Genomic DNA, 15,861 nt, shown 5'->3' on the forward strand with positions numbered 1-15,861 from the left:
CGATCGCCCAGAATTAGCAAACTATATAACACAAAGGCTTTTAGGATGGTCACAGGCTGTACGTTTGCAGCCTGTTGGCATTTTTGCACACGCAGAAACACACGTACACAACATAAAATTGCCCTGGGCAACTGTGAACAACACCTCGTGCGTTTGACAAAGTGAACTCTGGCCCCTGGAAGCTTATTACGCTACAATAAACATGTTCTTAAAAAATAAAAAGATGCCACATGAACTGTTTGACAGTGGAACTGCCTGCCACAAGACTTCTTGGACTCTCTCTCTCTCCTTCCATGATCCATCTGAGATTCCTGCATTGCAGGGGGGTTGGACTAGATGACCCTCGGTGTCCCCTCCGACTCCACAATGCCGCGACTCGTTTGAGATGCTTCCTCTGCCTCTGTCCCTGGCAAAAGCCGGCGGAAGCTTGAGTTGGATGGGCGGGAAATGGTTCGTTAGTGGGGTTTTTTGGGAAACGGGGAGGGAAGGTGAGAGAGAGAGGTGCGGGGGGGGGGGGGATGTCAGGAAAGGGGCGGGACGCGAAGGAAGGGGGCGGATCCTTCCCGTCCCGCCTCCAGTTTCAAGGCTCTCTCCGGCAAGCATCCACCTCCCTCCCTCGCCTCCTTCGTCTTCAATTTGCTGCCGACGGCGGATCAGGCAAGATTTCAGAGGCTGCAGGCTGCATGAATGGGTAGGAGCTCTGCGGAGCTGTGCAAAACGCGTGCTTGCTTTTAAAACCATTATATATATTTATTTATATCTGAAAAACCAGCCTCCAAAGTCATATCCTGCCTCAGCTCCAGCTGGCTTGCTAGCAGGGGGAGGTGGGGCATACGCTGCATTTGGACCAAAAAATAAAGGGGGGGGGGTTGGCCGGGGATGGCGGCGGCAGAGATAAGCGCACACTATACATATCTCGGACATCTATGCAGAAAAGGGCCAGCGAACGTCGACTTTCCTCTTCCCTCCCCCAGCTTTAACCTTTTAGCCTTCCCATCCAAACTGTTGAATGCAGCAAAGGCAGCGAGAGTCTGATTTGAAAGGAGGATTTGTCATGCAAGAGGGGTGTGTGTTTTTGTGGAGGAGAGTTGTTTTGTAATTTCCAAGAAAAGCAACAGAAAAGGGTGGAGGGAAATATACATAAATATTTTAAAAAGTCTGCTTCCTCCTCCTCAGGTTTTCTGCATATCAGGGCTTGCAGAAGCAACTCATGACCCAAACCTAGCCTTGTCTACTTGGAAGTAATTCCGCGGGGCTCACTCAGGTAAGCGGGGCGTGGGGTTGCAGCCTTACCTGGGAGTAAGCCCTACTCAGCAGAGCTTATCCCTTGAGGAGGCATGCATAGAGGGTTACTCTGCTCATAGGCATATTGGGGGGGGGTCCTGGGGATGAGGGGGGGGGCGCTGGGCATGTGCATTGGGGTTTGAGTGCTGGCAAGTTGCTTGTGTGTGAAGAGAAGGGTTTTGGTGCGATGCAATATGTCCTTAGGTGCCTTCTCTGGAGCAGTGGCCAAATCTGCGAACCAGCAAGCCTCTACTCTCCATCCACCCTGCTCACTCTCTAGAAACAGTTAAGGAGGCGCATATATATATATATATATATATATATGAAATCACTCCCTACTTTGAAAGCAAAAAAAGAAATGCAAGCGAGCTAGCTTGTAAGCCACCCAGCTGCATCTTGGGGGGGGTGGTTGTGGCTGTGTTATGTTTTCTTTTTGTACCTCCCAGCATGGATTCTTCACCCCCCCAACACCTCTCAGAGGAGGGGCCAGCACAAGAAGAGACAGATGTTTGGTTTTTTGTGTGTGTCCCTTTCTTTTTCCATTTGGCCAGATTCTGCCTGACAGGGGTGAAGCTGTAAGGGCAAGGCGAAAGAGCAAGAGCTTAGGGTATATGAAGCATTGCGGGTCGGGTTTTTTTGGGAGGGTGTTTGTTTTCGTTTTAAAGAAAGAGACAGAAACGGGTTTGTGTGTTATCGTTGGGAGTGGGGGTAAAAGGCTTTTGTGCCTTGTGCCGTTCTGAAAACCCACGCGCCCTTTTCGCCTTTTATTTTATTATTTTAAAAGGGGGGGGGGGAGCTGGTGGTGGTGAGTTGGGTTGCTAGGGAGTGGAGGTGATGGTGACAGAACAGTCTTGATTATGCAAGTTGATCAGCGGCTGTATTTATATATAGCTTCATCCAGGCAGGCAACTATATTCTGTCCACATCAAGTCTAATCTGTAATAGCTACAGGCTGTCTGTTTCTCTTGCTGGCGAAGGGGGGGGGGGTCGCCCGAAGGGGTAGGCTGCTTCCCGAAAGAGCGATGGAGAAGATTTCAACTTGCTTGCTCGTTAAATAGAGATCCGGCAAACATGCAATGGAATATTCTCCCGTCAGTCCCGTTTCGTGACTCTTCCTCCCCCCTGCCCCCCCGCCCCTTTTGGTCCTCCGTCTCCCAATAGATGTGCAAATCCAGGCTGAAAAAGGGACACTTTGGTTTTTTAATTTGTTGTTGTTGTTGCTGCTGCTGCTGCTGCCTGCCTGCTGCTGCTGCTGTTGTCTAACCCTGGCTTCCTGTAATTCACTGCAGGCAGAACAAAGCTCTGTCACAACTGTGCTTCCTGGCTGTCGCCTCCGCCTGTAAGCAGCTGAACAGTTCGCCTCCTTGATATCATCATGCAGAAAAGGATGAGCGAGACGCAATGAGAGATTCAGGTAATGCCGCCGAAAATACGTTCCGTATCTGTTGCTGCGTTAATGCTGCTATCTCTGGAGCAACGCCATGCGCCGAGGTCTTGTTGAACTCTGTGTCTGTGGTTGCATCACCGCTGATTTTTAACTGAGCAATGCTGAGCCCTACAGTCCAGTAACACATACCGTAAAAAGAAGCTGGAGTAGAGACTGGTCTCTCTTCCTCTTAAAATGCCTCTCAAAGGATGCAAACGTTCAGCAGTCTGATGGTCTGCTTTCCTCCCCCCCCCCCCCCGAAGCTCTTTTGCTTTGACAATGGCAAAGAAATGAAGGCAACTTGAAATCTCTCTTCCTTGCCCATCTATTTATGGAAACAAAATTCTGGTTTTGTTAAAATCGGGGAGGCGGGGTGGAGAGAGGATATACTTTGTCTCATTAGGAAAGGTTGCTGAGAGAAAGCAAACCGGATTTTAAAAGGTAAACGGATGACTCTCGCTGTGGTGTTTTGTTCCAACAGGCAATTTCACCGAAGTGACTTTCTTTGGAAACAATTCAATCTTTTGCTGGAATAGGCTTGGAAATTGGTAAAAAATTTGAATGCAGCAAAGTTGGGGTGGGGGAAGGCAAGGGGTGTGTTTGGCCAATATGTGGTAAAGGAAACACAACAAAGAAAGCTGAGCTTTTATTTGTTAATTAAGCTGTCGAGCCTTTGAATTCACAAACGCGTTTCATTATTGTCTTGGCAAATTATTTATGATTTGTTATTTCTCTTTGTCCTTCCTCAAACCGATGGTTCCAGGTTTGAAGAATCTTGCTCATGCCTTTTGAATTATCCCCTTGGCATGATTCTATAACATACATATTTTTAAATCTGCAGGCTTCACTGTTTATACAGGTCTTCTGCAACCTTTGTACCCAGGTTGAGGTCACAGTCCCCTCCAAACCACATCTCCTCTCGCTGGTTTTCTTCAAGTACCATTCTTGTCATTGTGCTTCTGCACTCACTGAGTCTTGTACAGTGGTGCCTCGCTAGACGAAATTAATCCGTTCCGCGATTCTCTTCGTCTAGCGGTTTTTTCGTCTTGCGAAGCAAGCCCATTGACAGCTTAGCGGATTAGTGCTAGAGCTGTCAAGCGGCTTCCAGCGATCAGCTGTTAAGCGGCTTATCAGCGGAACAGCTGATAAGCGGCTTAGCGGCTTAGGAAAAGGGCAAAAAAAGCAAAAAAAAAACCGCTGGGGGACGCAAGATTTTTTCGTCTTGTGAAGCAACCCCATAGGGAAATTCGTTTTGCGAAGCGCCTCCAAAACAGAAAAACCCTTTCGTCTAGCGGGTTTTTCGTCTTGCGAGGCGTTCGTCTTGCGGGGCACCACTGTATTGGTATTTTTTAAAAAAATTACTGCTATTGGTTAGGAACTTTTTGTGGGGAGAATTGAGGAGTATTGCAACATTTTTATTAAAATAAATAAATGTACCATTAATAAGATTGCAACCAGAACCTGGATCTATGCGAAACAAGCAAATAAGAAGGGGGGGGGACACCAAATCCACCCTCCCCCACTCCTCTTGTGCTCCTTTCCCACCTTGTGCCTTCATTTGCAATAAAATTAAAGAACTCGGGGGAGAGCTTAGCTAAGTGGATAATTCGTAACAGCTGCCGCTTTTCCAAGGTGACATTTCTACAGCTGTCAAGGAAAGCACAGAGAGAGAGAGAAAAAACTTTGGGCGCAGTCTGTAATGCGCTGCTCCTACATAATCAGCATTTCAATAACTACGACTTGCATGGGACCTGTTCTTAGTGGATAATATGGTCCAGACAGGAATGCGTTCAGGGGAAAATAGGGAGGTAGTCCGTGCAATGACCTCTCTGAAAACCAGTAGCCTTGTGCTCTGGGAATGTCTTGGCTGTCCCAAACTTGGTGTGACTGTTCACATCTCAGTGGCAACAATCTCAAATGGATTTTGTGAATGTCTGAAAGCAGTCTTATTTTCCTATTTCCGTCCCGGTTATCACTAGTGAATCCTGACAAGCTCATCCGGGCGACTGGCAGCATTTCCTGGTGTGTTTCTGGGTTCTCTGAATAGTCACGAGGTCTGTGGAGAGTTCACTAAATTGTAAAAACTCACATAATGCAGAGATGTAACCCCGTACGGAAAAGGGTTGCTTTTCACAGTCCATGACGTGATTTCCATTAACTTTAATGGGATTAAAGGTCATCAAAGCACATAAACAGCAACCTAGCTGAAGCTAACGCAGTTCTGGATCTGGTCAATGCCTGGATGGGACACCACCTGGGAGCTTTGTGCATGAGAAAGGTGCAAGAGAAATATTAGAGTAAGAGCTTCTATGGTTTAGTGTGAGTGCATAAGTTGTAGTCTACGTTTGCATGTGATGCTAAGCCATAGATGAGCCGCAGCAGAGGTGGTTTGAGAGTGGTGCAACCAGGGCAGCCATACTGTAGGGGGCGCCACAACAACTTTGTAGAACGGAACTTGAGAGGTGGTATGTGCCAAATTGTAGTGTCTCACAGGGCACCGCCAAAATTTGAGAGCCCAAAGTCTGCCACTGACCACAGTGAACCTTTGGCTCACACTCCTCCTCCTCCTCTTGAGGAGCTTTCACTTGAACCACAGTTGAACGCTATGTCCGTCGTGGTTGATCTTCCAGTTCGCTGAAACAAGCCAGCTGTTTTAAACTTTGGCTTGAAGTTGGCTTGTTTCAGTGAGCCATTCTTATCTGGGTTTGCATGTCACAGCAAGCTGTGGTTAATCTGAGGGAGAAATCTTCTGAACTCCCTCTCTGGAGGTCCAGTGGAGTGGCCAATGACAGGGAAGGCATGCAACCCTATGGCTCGCTGTTAGAGATCCTCATAATACTAAAACGTGGCTTACCGTGGTACACTGGGAATGTGCTGGTGCTCAAAAAGGAGTTGGCAGCCTCCCCGGTCTGTACTTCTGCTGTGGTTGGATTATATCGGAAGCCAAATCTTGATGGTGGCGTGAGAGTGAAAAAGACCAGATAGCAGACATAGTGGCTGTGAGCTCAATGGAATTGTGGCAACCCCTTATTTGGCTTACTGTAATGTGCAACCAAGGCCTAAGTGTAAATGAGGCCATAGCCTGTTTTCTAACTTTGTACTAACTTGATTTCAATATTTTTAGACTCCTGTGGCTTAACTGTCCCCTAGATGTGAGAAACTTTGCTTGCACAACTTGCAGGTTTTGAGCGAGGACGGAAGTCACTTGAGCACATACATAATTTCTGTTTCAGTCCTGTTTCATCACCTGTCTAAAACTTGAAATGTATGTTGGGCTGTTTTGTTGTCCAAACCACATGAGTTGGTTGTGTGTGTGTGTAGGCAATTGGAACTGTTTGTTATGGGGCTGAAAATGTTTATTATGGGGTTGGAGCTGTTTGTTATGTGGCAAACACAGGTTTCCCAACTTTGGGTTTGCCTTGTGATGCCAATGCAGGACAGGGAAATTTTTCAGGAGAGGATTAGCAGGTGGGAAGGAGTTCTTGTGCTTCCACCCTACTTCTCCTCTGCAAGTTCCCCCTTGGGTCAGTTTACTCTTTTGCCTCCCTCCCTGTCTGTGTGTCTCTGCACAGCTTGCTGATCTGCGTGTGCTTTTTGACTGGAAAAAGAGGCAAGGCTTGAGCAACGATACCAGCAGTTTGTTATGGTATCTGGGGCTGGCAGTTCTGCTCTCTATATTGAGTATGACAGAATGGTCCATTCAGCCACAAAAAGGAAGTTGGACCATTCAGTCCAACATAAGCTGATGGGAAGCAGGCAACACAACAGCAGTGAACCCTTCAGAAATGCTGTGGGCTTTGGGCTTCCAGAAACTTCTATTTCTTGTGTTGTGCTAGGAGTTCTCTTGCAGGGTACGCTAGCACAGAGTTTTGGAATTACATATACAGATACTTGCGCCTTCTCTCCCTTTCACTCTGTCCCCAAATTTGTGAGCAGTGTTTACACTAGATGTTGCAAAGAAATGATGTGCTCGTGGACAATGGAGACATGCAACAACTTGGAAGATTTCCAGGGAGTAGTGTTGGCAAATTTGGTAACTCCACATGGCTGCTCGGTTTCTGAAACATACCATACTTCACAGTTCCTGTTAGTTCGGAGTATTTGCTCTTACGGGTAAAAGTCTACCTCAGGTTGTGGCAAGTAGCTGAGTTTGGAGATTTTTGTCTCTCTCTTTTTCATGCATGCAAATCCTACAGTCTGCAAAACCTCTGTGGCTGGTTTTGATCCCAGACTGCTCAGCTAACAGGAGCCCTTTTGCACTGTCTATCAAAGAAAATGTCGTGAATGCATGTAAACCTCCGACTGAAAAGCTCCGACTTCTTAAACTAATTATGTAGAAAGAGATTTTAAAAGATGAGTGATGTTTTCCAAGTATTAGCTACTGTGACTCTGCTGCAGATCTGACCTCTTTCAAATAATCTCTCACGGTGTAGAGCTTGCTACATACCGCACTAATCCTCTGGGGTAACAATTGTACCCTGTACAAGTAGACTGACTGACATTTTATACAGTCTTAAGACGGAAAGTGTTGGGGAACGAGCAAAGTTGAAACGGGGAAAATATTTCACAGTAGCCAAAGCCTTCAGACTAATTTGGAGTTGCTGCCTCACTAGAGTACCTTAAAGTATGGTGTGTTTTTTTAAAAAATGCCAGCGAGGCGGAGAGGTGGAAGTGAGGGCAAAGAGGAAGGAAGCTGTGATGAGATGGAGGACTGGTTTTCAAAGGCACAGTTGAGAAGTTGCAGAACAAATTTGGAGGAAGTGCGGAACAATTTCTCCCAGACTTTGCAGGCAACAGGAGTTACTTCTTGCAAAGTGGGAGAAACAAGAGTGGGTACTTTTGCCTTTGCTATGTATGGTGATTATACTGTTTTCTTAATCACTTTTTGTTTGCTGCTAGATGAGCGCCTCACGACTGGACCTAATGGTCAGGGGTCCCTTTGCCTTTTTATAAAGGTGGGATATAAGTAAACCCTAAGTGAAAATGTTGTGTTTGTTTGAAGACCATTACCTGTAGAGGATTCTTCTGCAGATTAGGCTGGACTGGTTTATTTATTTTTTAAAAGCAAGGCAATTTAAATCATTAATTTAGGCTTCAATCCTATGCATATTGGGGGTGGTTGAATTAATTTTGGACTTAAACTGAGTAAACCTTCACGGAATGGGCTGCAATATCACAACTGAGTTTTGAAGTGTGGTTTGTGTTTGTGTAAAAACGATCCATGGAGAAAACTTTGTTTCAGATTTAACATCTGCATAACTCTCTTGAACAAGTTTGCATAAAAAACCTTTTAATTTGAACTAGTTTGTTGTTTTTTAAAAAACACTATTTTTTAAAATCAGTTTTAAAACTTTATTATTATACTTAATACTTTTGAAGTTTTTAAGCTTCAAAATGTGATTGATTTTTATCCATCTATGAAACACAAGCTGTGGTTCATATTTTGAATGGTTGGAATGTCCTCTTGTCAAACCTTAGAGCTGTTCCTACCCATAATAACTTATTATGCTGTTCTTGAATAACAGCAGCAGGCCACTTCAAGGAAGGTTCTCTTCAAACGTTGACTTATCCTGAAAGTAAAAATTAATTGCAAGGTACAAAAGTTGCCTCCGTGAAGAAAGAACATTTGCAAGTGATAGCTCAGGGGGCGATAGCTTAGTTATTTCTCGGTCACAATTTTCACAGCAAGCTCTTTTCTTTTTACATCAGGTTAAGTGCAAATCATATTTCCAATGTACAGGCTGTGAGTGCTGCTTATTATGTAGCCGAAAGGGCACACTGCTTATACACAAAAGAGATGTACAGACTGGCTCAGGGAAGCCTAAGTTTGCAGAACTACCAAAAAAACCAAAACAAAAAACCCCACCCTTTTGGGGAAAACCCCAAGGGGCAGATCCAAAACCAGGGGATTGAGTGTATTCAGCGACTGTAGGATATTGGAAGCGGGCAGGGGGCAGAATGGATTGGAGTGTACTGGAGTAGGGCATAGGGAGGACTTTGGCTCCTACACCTTTAATAGTTGTGTAGTAGAGGTACAACATGACAAGCTATCCCTGCTGAAGTTCCTTTTAATAGTGCAGGATGCCTGTTCTTTATTCTATGTCTGCCCTAGGAAGGCATGGCTGGCTGAAGCACAGAACAGCAGGCCTGCACAGCTGCAATGTTAAAAATCTCGGGAGCACAGAAGATTAATGTTGACCAACGCAATGTTTTGGGCGGCAGTGACCACTTGGAAGTTTGCACTTCCAGTTTTTCGTGTTTGTGGTCTCCCGTTGCTCAGGGGCCCTTTCTGTGAACAGAACTTAAATGTTGTGACAGAGTGGAGGGATGCTGCATACAAACTCTAAAATTATATAAGGTCATGCCTGCATTTTCAGATTCTGATAAGATGACTTTGCATTCTTAATGCTAAACTGCTGGACTGTGCCAGGCTGACAAGCAGCCACTCTTCCTGGTTGACTATTATGGGTAAGAATTGCCCATAGGCAATCAGGAGGGGAAGCTCTTGTAAATTGGGAGAGAGTCGGTCCTTTTTCCCTCCCCTTCCAGAAGGTCAGATTGACACTGATGCATGTGTGGGCAAGTAGGGTAGATAACTCTTTTGTTTAGAGAGTATCTTTATGGGGGGACTATTTTGGCGCTGATCTTAAACATCTTAAACATATACCGCTGTAGGCAGAGACTCATGTGCCTGAATGCTGTCTGCATGTGGAGGAATATACATATACCTACACAGAGAAAACAAATTGTATTGGAGAGAACATCCTAGTCTTATCCGTGTAGAGATCATATATATATATATATAGGGGAGATGTCTATAATCCAGTGGTGTCCAAACTTTTTTCAAAGAGGGCCAGATTTCATGAAGTGAAGGGCCGTGAGGGCTGACCGAAGGGACTACCACAGTTGTTAACCTTTTTTTTAGGATTGAAGTTGCTGAGCTTTTCTTATGATTTTACCTTATGATTTTACCTGTGGAAGTTTTTTTAAAAACTTCCACAGGAGCCAGATTAAACTGACCGGCAGGCCGGGTTAGGCCCCAAAACGGACTAATCTGATCATTGAAAACCTTGGTCCTCCAGATATTGCTGGAAAACCTTTGGTCCTCCAGATATTGCTGAACTACAACTCTCATCAGCCAATAGCCAAGGATGATGGAAGTTGTAGTTAAGCAACATACGCAATGCTAGAGGTTCACCAAACCAGATGTGGTACAGTCCAATGTTCCCCATTGAGATTTTTGGCTGAGTAGGCTTTGGAACCTGTGTCTCCACTCTAACCATTATACCACTGCAAGTTTTTGGTTTTTTTAATCTGGACAGCAAGGATGGGTTCTTTGACTGTTCTGCAGTTAATAAATTCTTTCCCACTGAACAGAGCCAGAATATATTCCAGAAATGATACCAGGCATTTTGGTTGGCATTTGGTGAATGTTGGCTTCTTGCTTCTACATTTATGCTTCCAACTTTTAAAGCTACAGTGGTACCTCGGTTTACGAACTTAATCCGTTCCAGAAGTCCGTTCTTAAACCAAAGTTGTTCTTAAACTGAGGTGCGTTTTCCTTAATGAGGCCTCCCGCTGCCAGTGCCCTTCTACCATTTGGCTTCCATTCACAGACTGAGGTAAAGTTTGCAAACCGGAACACTACTTCCAGTTTTGCGAAGTTCTTATATCAAATAGTTCATAAACAGGGCTGTTCTTAAACCGAGGTACCACTGCATTTTTTTTATTCTTCTGGCTTATGTAGGTGAGAATGCATCTTTCTGTAAGTTAGCTGATTTTAAAATTGTTATATGATTTTTATTGTATTATGTAGAACTGTTGGAAAACATATAGATAGATATAGATATATATAGATATCAGTAAAGGTATATAAACACTTTTACAAACAAATACGTAAAATAATATCTAGTGAACCAGATTTGGTCATATGCCACTGGTTGGTGATGGGTACCCTGGAGATTGATAACAAATGGTTTCTTTGGGGGGTTAATATACCTCTGTGCCTTACTTTGCTTGTCCTCCTGGTCATGCTTGGTCTGACAACTATGCACACAAGAGAAGTGAGCATGGGATAAATATGTGTGGAATGGAGGTGGGGAATGCATTTCCACGGATTGGATGGAGCTGCTCAACTCTCCTGCTTGCTCCCACTGCAGAGGACACACAGGACTCAGCTATACAGCTGCAAACAGAACATTTTAAGTGTGTTGTAAAGCGCATTATACGAATGCGGCACTAGATGGCGATGGTGAGCTATGGCAAATTCCATATATTTTTCAAAATGTTTTTTTAAAAAAAGCATTTTCACGACTTTTTTTTATACGTGTTTAGATTCCAGCATGGAGTGAGCTGATGGTACAGTGTCTAGAAAGAGGGAAATGTGGAGGGCTGAAGCAGGGAAAATTAAGGAAAGGATAAGCGAACAGGGATAGAACTCCTGTTTTCTCCAAGCATCCTATTCCAGTCTATGAAATGTCATGTGGGCAGTATCTAGTTTTATACATTGATCATCCCCAAAGCAGTGACAGTGCAGTTCTGCTGACACAGTGGCAATTCCACTTACTGTTTTACCCCCCTCTTGCACATTCCCCAAATCTTATTCAGTGGTTTCTCACCTTTGGAATATTAATATTGATAATATTTTTTAATCTGGCTCGGTCTCCCCTGCCTCTTTGGCCAGCTTACAACATGTACAAAAACACAACAAAACATCAAAATATCCTATACAAGCAACAAACAGACCAATAAATCAATAAAAACCAATAACAAAAACAACCAAAATACAAATAACAATAATAACAACAATACTCAAATTAAAATAACCGCCAGTTCCAACTAAACATTTAACCAACACCGACCCGACAAAAACAAACCAGAGGAACCAAAATTGGAATTGTTTAAAACATTTAAAAGATTTTAGCTAGTTGTCCCAACCCAGCAATGTCCCAGTGGACTTCCAGAAGCCCCTTTTAGCTGTTCAAGGTGAGTCTGAGCCCTGCCCCTAGGTCAGGTGGAAATAGGCCTTGCAGCAGGGAGCAGGTCTTCCTTCCAGCACTCACAGCAGCAGCAATGTCAGCCCCAGCCTCCCAGGAGCCTTTGGAAAGGCGTGTGGGGAGCTGCAAAAGAGAGACAGAGAAAGTTCTGTTTTGCGAGCACATGCGCCTTGCGCTAGCAGAATGAGATCTTTGGATACCACCCTAAGTCCTCCATCTCATTCATTCTGCTCAGTGTACCTTTGGTGACTTGATGCCTCTTCTCAAATTGAAATGGTTGGGATAATGGCAGAGCTCATGGTGAGAACATGAACACCCACCAGATCTCTGTCCCCATCTGCGTGATCTATGTTGTAATTTTAGTTATAAGACATTTGCCTTTGGAAATACCACAGCAGAGAAGCTGCTCTGAGAGAACTTAGACCAAGGCAGTCTTGCACATTGTTAGCTATTCAAAGACCATTTTCATGTACAAACTGTTAAGACCATTTTGTTAGTCAGGGAGATTTTTACTTATGTATCCGTTGCCTTGAGCACTCTCTGGCTCCCCTGGGTCATGGGGTAATTTTTCTGTGCGCAGTTTCCTGCAGAGCTAGAAGGATGAAGGGTAAGCTGAAGTTTTGACTTCTATAACTTTTACATTAAAAAAGGAAACTCAGTTGTGTGTAATATTGGAAGGACGCGCCTGTGTGTCTGGTAAAGGTAAAGGGACCCCTGACCGTTAGGTCCAGTCGTTGCCGACTCTGGGATTGCGGCACTCATCTCACTCATGTGGCTAGCATGACTAAGCTGCTTCTGGCGTACCAGAGCAGCTCACGGAAAGAAGAAGAAGAGTTTGGATTTGATATCCTGCTTTATCACTACCCAAAGGAGTCTCAAAGCGGCTAACATACTCCTTTCCCTTCCTCCCCCACAACAAACACTCTGTGAGGTGAATGAGGCTGAGAGACTTCAGAGAAGTGTGACTAGCCCAAGGTCACCCAGCAGCTGCATGTGGAGGAGTGGAGATGCGAACCTGGTTCACCAGATTAACTTTAATGTGCTTTCGAACTGCTAGGTTGGCAGGAGCAGGGACCAAGCAACGGGAACTCACCCCATCACGGGGATTCAAACCGCCGACCTTCTGATCGGCAAGTCCTAGGCTCTGAGGTTTAACCCACAGTGCCACCCGCGTCCCTGTGTGTCTGGTGCAGTATGATAAAAGCTATAGGTGGCAACAACAAGAGACATACCCTCAGTTTAAATTAATGGACCTAAGCCAGTCACACCGATGAAATTTCAATGGGTCTACTCTGGTGGCGCTGTGGGTTAAAGCCTCAGCACCTAGGACTTGCCGATCGAAAGGTCGGCGGTTCGAATCCCTGCGGCGGGGTGCGCTCCCGCTGCTCGGTCCCAGCGCCTGCCAACCTAGCAGTTTGAAAGCACCTCCGGGTGCAAGTAGATAAATAGGGACCGCTTACCAGCGGGAAGGTAAACGGCGTTTCCGTGTGCGGCTCTGGCTCGCCAGAGCAGCGATGTCACACTGGCCACGTGACCCGGAAGTGTCTCCGGACAGCGCTGGCCCCTGGCCTCTTGAGTGAGATGGGCGCACAACCCCAGAGTCTGGCAAGACTGGCCCGTACGGGCAGGGGTACCTTTACCTTTACCTTTTTACTCTGTGTAGGTCTAACATTGGCTGCAGTTCTCCCTTTCCACCCCCTTGTCTGAATATCTGCATTCTAAGTAGGACCTGGTTTTTCTAATGAGTAATCCGCTGGGAAAATTCTGAACAGCAACTAATTTTTATTTCCAGAAACTGATTTTTATTTCCAGAGAGTCTTGTGTGTTACTGTACCCCACCAACCCTCCATTAGCAACTAAAACAAGAGAGCAGGTTTCTGTAGCTGTGAATTGGGTAGAGGCTGGCAAATTAGCACAGATGATCCTGTCTGGCAATTCTCCCAAAACCCTTGGCCCGCCAGTTAATTTGCTTTTTAATACCTAACAAATATGTACTGAAAATGAATGCTAGGCCTAGCCAGAACACCTGTAGGCATTTCTGTAGCACAAGGCTAGAAATTTGTGCGGTCTTGAGCTTACTGATAATGAGAACCTGCAGGAGCTGATCAGCTTCAACCTGCAGTAGAGAGAGAATAATTCAACATTTTAAGTAACTGAGTGGAGAAGAAGCCTGAAAAGCAGTAGCCTCGAGAAATAGGTGTTTGCTGGGATGCTTGAAGCCCGAGCCACAGTTTTATGTATGTTTTACTCGTACAGTGGTACCTCAGGTTAAGTACTTAATTTGTTCCGGAGGTCTGTTCTTAACCTGAAACTGTTCTTAACCTGAAGCACCACTTTAGCTAATGGGGCCTCCTGCTGCCGCCGTGCCGCCGGAGCATGATTTCTGTTCTCATCCTGAAGCAAAGTTCTTAACCTGAAGCACTATTTCTGGGTTAGCGGAGTCTGTAACCTGAAACGTCTGTAACCTGAAGCGTATGTAACCCGAGGTACCACTGTACTTCATTATAGGTCAAACACAAGTGTCATAGAATCATGGAATTGTAGAGTTGGAAGGGACCCCAAGGGTCATCTAGTCCAACCCCCTGCAATGCAGGGATCTCAACTAAAGCATCCATGACAGAGGACCACCCAACCTCTTGCTTAAAAGCCTCCAAGGAAGAAGAGTCCACAACCTCTCCATTGTTTCTTCCATTGTTGAACAGCTCTTACTGCAAGAAAGTTGTTCCTGATGTTTAGTCGGAAACTCCTTTCTTGTAACTTGAAGCCGTTGGTTCAAATCCTTCCCTCCAGAGCAGGAGAAGACAAGCTTGTTCCCCTCTTCCACGCTCCCCTTGAGATCAGGAAGTCAAATACAGCGGTACCTCGGGTTACAGATGCTTCAGGTTACAGACTCCGCTAACCCAGAAAGAGTACCTCGGGTTAAGAACTTTGCTTCAGGATGAGAACAGAAATTGTGACGCGGTGGCAGCGGGAGGCCCCATTAGCTAAAGTAGTGCTTCAGGTTAAGAACAGTTTCAGGTTAAGAACGGACCTCCAGAACGAATTAAGTTTTTAACCCAAGGTAAAAAGGTAAAGGACCCCTGACCATTAGGTCCGGTCCTGACCGACTCTGGGGTTGCAGCGTGTAGATGGAAAGTTGACGTTTCTTTTTTCCTGTCCTTAACCCATTTGCCTTGAAGCAGCTTGGAAGGTTGCACTGCTGCAACTTTTTAAAATAAATAACTTAATTTATCTTCTCTGGCTTCCTCTTTTTCAGGCCTTAAAAACATGTTATATTTACTGCACAGCAGTGGAGTGAATACTGCCAGCCAGTTCATAATGCTCAAGCTATTTCATATGTTTGTTTTAGCTTTTGGAGGGTCAGGGCAAGAAGGTCTTTTTAAAAATCCTTTTCTTTGCCATCTTTCAAAGCAGGTCTACACTTTGTGCCCTGTTACTACTATTATTGACATTCACTGTGGTGTGTGTGTGTATTTTTTAAGTAAAATATGTTTAGAGCCTTAATAGTATACCATTTAATCTGCTATTGCTGGTGTTTTCCTTCCAAGGTCATTAAATTTTTATCGGTTCCTCACTGACAAATTATAAGGAGATTGGCATAATTATAGGGAGATAATCACCTTTCAACCACAGGAAAGATTTCTCATGAAATGCTTGGGAATGCATTTTAAGGAAGGCTTTGAGCTATAGACATGGTCTTGGGGTTAAGGGAGGCTGAATTTCTTCTCTCTGCCCCTCCCTTCTCTTAACAATTTACAGAGATTGTTTTGTAGATCACAGAGCACTGGGAGTTCTTTGGTTTCCTTTTAATCCCAGCCAATTTGCTGCACTACCTATTGTTTTGTTAATAACCGATGTTTGTTTGCTGTTCAAAAACAATACTTGAAAAAGTTTTCTTTTCCAAGAATCCCAGTCTTCCAAGGAACTTAAAGGGTAGAATTTCCTGCCAAAGTTTTTGTCCCTGTTAATAATAATAATAATAATAATAATAATAATTTATTATTTATACCCCGCCCATCTGGCTGGGCCTCCCCAGCCACTCTGGGCGGCTTCCATAAAAACCAAAAATACAGTAAAATATCACACGTTAAAAACTTCCCTGAACAGGGCTGCCTTAAGATGTCTTCTGAATGTCAGGTAGTTGTTTATCGCTTT

At 44.7% G+C, this 15,861-nt stretch overlaps 1 protein-coding gene across 5 annotated transcripts in view; it reads left to right on the forward strand.

The window, feature by feature from the left end:
• The first annotated feature begins 571 nt into the window (after positions 1-571).
• The window catches only part of RNF152 (ring finger protein 152), a 51,327-nt gene continuing 36,037 nt past the window's right edge, over positions 572-15,861 (forward strand). The window contains exons 1-3 of one of the 5 annotated variants that reach the window (XM_083747452.1): positions 572-691; positions 1,177-1,264; positions 2,574-2,698. The gene's annotated coding sequence lies outside the window, so the exon portion shown is untranslated. Of the gene's footprint in view, positions 692-900; positions 1,066-1,176; positions 1,265-1,818; positions 1,892-2,573; positions 2,699-12,228; positions 12,314-15,861 lie in introns of those variants that run through there. The other 4 variants (XM_083747453.1, XM_083747454.1, XM_083747451.1 and 1 more) reach the window with 4 other exon arrangements.

The sequence above is a fragment of the Podarcis gaigeae genome, assembly GCF_964106915.1.
Source record: "Podarcis gaigeae genome assembly, chromosome: 7".
Taxonomy (NCBI): Eukaryota; Metazoa; Chordata; class Lepidosauria; order Squamata; family Lacertidae; genus Podarcis; species Podarcis gaigeae.